Source organism: Bos indicus, chromosome 4, assembly GCF_029378745.1.
Source record: "Bos indicus isolate NIAB-ARS_2022 breed Sahiwal x Tharparkar chromosome 4, NIAB-ARS_B.indTharparkar_mat_pri_1.0, whole genome shotgun sequence".
Taxonomy (NCBI): domain Eukaryota; kingdom Metazoa; phylum Chordata; class Mammalia; order Artiodactyla; family Bovidae; genus Bos; species Bos indicus.
The window spans coordinates 61,102,479-61,106,123 of NC_091763.1; positions in this window are offsets into that span (position 1 = coordinate 61,102,479).

Sequence of the window (3,645 nt, forward strand, 5' to 3'; positions counted from 1 at the left end):
AGGAAAAAAAAATTCCCCTCTCCCTCTTTCAGTTTATGTAATATTTAACTATGTCATTTACAATAACACTTACAACTGGCATGATCAGATTTGGGAACAAACAACATTGACTCTTTTTCCATTTGTTTGTGGAAGCAGAAATGCACACACATACTGGAGAGCAGCCTACTGGCATCTGGATAGTTATTAGTCAATAGATTTTGCCAGGGGGATGAGCAAATTGATATAATCAGATAGTGGAGTAAGACTTTTGGTCTGTTTTTGATGCATGCATACATACACACACACACACCCCCCCACACACCCTGGCTTCTCAGGAGTGTGGTGCTAAGGAATATCCTTTAATTTTCCTGAGAAGATTTATAGGAATGCAAATGAAAGAAACCAAGAGAAAGAGAGGGTTTTGTCTGAAAAACAAAACAAAACAAAAAAAGCCAAGAGAGCTGTGTAGAGGGTTTTGCTGTGAGAGGGTTTTGCTGTGTAACAAATTTATCCAAACTAAGCAGCTTGAAACCTCACCCAGTTATTATCTCATTGTGGATTTATCTCACTTGATCTACTCACAAAGGATCAGGTATAGGCTGGCTTAGCTGGTTCAGAGTCTCACCCAGCTGCACTGACAGCTGGTCAGTTTCCCTTCCTGAAATCTGGGGTCCTTTTTTGAGCTCACATGGGTGTTGGCAGAATTGCGTTCCTTATGGTGATAGGATGGAGGTCTTCAGCTCACAGAGGACTCTGCCGTTTTCTGCCACACAGCTCTCTTCAGAGACAGTTCACATAATAGCATCTGGCTTCTTGGAGGCGAGTAGGAGAGTCTCCTTCCAATCTGCTAAAACAGTCTTAGGTAATGAGACCACAGGAATATATCTCATCACATCAACCATATTCTACTGCTTAGAAACAAGTCAGAGGTTCCTCCCACCCTCACTCAAAGGAGATCATACAATTCCATGTCGTTGAATGGGAGTCACCTTAGGGTATGTCTGCCAGAGGAGGGGAGAGGTGACAACAGCAGAGCCTGGGGACTTCGTGGGGACTGCGTGGGGACTGCAAGACACTGATTTGGGAGACGGACAAACAGAATTTTGGTAGCTACTTATGCGTCTGGGACTTGGGGGAGTCAGAGAAACTTACAGGGTGCATTTTGGTAATTTGGCATGATAATCCCCTCTACCCTGTCTCTGGGAATATTCAGTGACAGTTTGTGTTGTTCTTCAAAGATTCTGGAACCAAGTTTGGGTTGCTTGGGGGTTTTTTTGGTTTGTTTCTGTTTAGTTTGTTAAAAGCTTAATTCTCAAACTAATTAAAAAAACCTTTTTCTCTTACAATTAGAAAACATAAAACAAAGCTTTACTTAACTACATAATGAGGAGGTCAACAGAGAGACAAAAGAGCTGGCAAGAAAAGCATTTGAGGAATAAGACTATAATAGTGAGAAAATGAAAGCAAAAATGAGAATGTCAGGTTAGATATAAAATTGGTTAACTTCCTTTAGAGCAGCAACACCATAACGTTTGGGGTTATCTTCTATCAGGTCAAACACACACATACACCATATCAGCTTTTACAAGTTAACTTGTAACTTTAAGGGGCAGTTAAATGGATGGGCCCTCATCGGTTGTGGCTAGTTGGTCAAAGGAGTCACATCCCCCAAGAGAATCTTCCCAGGAAATAGCAGGATATCTAAAAACCAAAATGATCCAGTTATATTTTGGTTAAATATTTTGCTGCTTATGGCATACATAAAGAACAGTTATTAATGCTTTTAAACTTAGGAATACACATGGTTTAGCATTATTGCCAGTTTACAGATAATGAAACTACAGTTCAAGTAAGTTAACATAACTGGCACCAGATAGATAGTCCAACTCTGATCTGTCTTTCCACTATACCAGAGAAACCTAACTAGATAAATACTATTTGTTGAATAAAGGAAAAGATCCACTTTTGTCCTTAGAATTTCAGGACATTCTAGAAAATTAGTGAGTTATTACAAGAGTACTTGGTGGCTCAGTCAGTAAAAGAATCGGCCTGCAATACAGAAGACACAGGTTTGGTCCCTGGGTGGGGAAGATCCCCTGGAGAAGGAAATCGCAACCCACTCCAGTATTCTTGCCTGGGAAATCCCATGGACAGAGGAGCCTGGTGGGCTACAGTCCATGTGGTCGCAAGAAGTCAGACATGACTTAGCGACTAAACCACCACCACCACAAGAACAGTAGATGTTTTTGGTAGTAATTATACAGTGTGTCAAAAGTCAGTTTTCCTAATACATGTGATGGCTTTGCACAGCTTTGTCTTTACATAATAAAGATGATGACAAATTTCCTGCAGGTTCTGAACTGGCATGTATATTACTTGTCAACAATAGTAATGTATCATATATCAACAAAAGTAATGGCATAAGAAAAGAAACTCTACAACGTGTAAGGAGAATGGCACAAATATCTTCTTCCTTTTTTCTTATGTTATCTGTCAAATTCAACCAAAAGTCACATTTGAAAGACCATCTGAAATCATCTGAAACTTGTAAATAGGCAGAAAAGATTATAGAGTGTTCTTATAGTGTCATGATGGGCTTGTCTTCCTACTAATTAGGCTATTTCACAAATCTTTGGGAACAAAGTTTAGTTTCTAGGATTTTGTTCAGTGGAGATGTAAATAGTTTATGTTTATTAGAACAGATAACATCAAAGGGAATAACTTATTGTCCTGCTGGATATTAACCAGTTTTGTATCTAACCCAGCAGTCTTTCCAAATATCTCTAAATATCTTGTTCCTGAGTGCTCTTTCATCTGGTTTTAGTGTCTTACCAGTTTCCCCATGAATTAGTGAGTTACAGAAAATTACTGACATATGTTCATTTTATATTTATATGAATCATATTTTCTTCTTGAAAATTATATATTATCAGTCATGTCTCCAGTGTAAATAGGAGAAACTTGATGGAATGGCCACTAATTTGGAACTAGAACACTTAGATTCTATCACTTACTAGCTGCATGATCTTCAGCAAATCACATAAGCTCCTTGAAACGCAACTTCCTCATCTGTTAAGTGGGAATAATAGTATTGCGTTGTCTACAAGGAATAATAATAGCTCTGAGAGTCAAACAAGGTTATGGAACAGTCTTAGTGATTGAATATCTTTGTTTCCAAGTGAGAGTTTACTGATAGCTTTTAAGCTTTTGTAACAAAGACTGCTGGTTTCCATGAAGGGGAGCTGATAATAGGATTCCTCAAAGGTTTTGCATTTGAGAACTGAATCACAGAATTGGCCTTTCATCCTCAGAAGTAGGATGCACAGTAGCCCTATGCAGGTAAAAATGGGCATCTTTAGACTCTTCAAATTTTTGCTTGGGAGTTTTGTTTGTTTAGTTAAACAAGAAAACAGTAACCTTTGTATCTTAAGTATTTTCAATAGTGTGTGTGTGCGCTAAGTCACTTCAGTCATGTCCTTCTCTTTGCAACCTCATGGACTGTAGCCCGTCAGGCTACTCTGTCCATGGGATTCTCCAGACAAGAATACTAGAGTGGGTTACCATGACTTCCTCCAGGGTATCTTCTCAACCCAGTGATTCTTTACCACTAGTGCCACCTGGGAAGACAGAACCTAATCAAATGGAACAGAAGGTGAATTCACC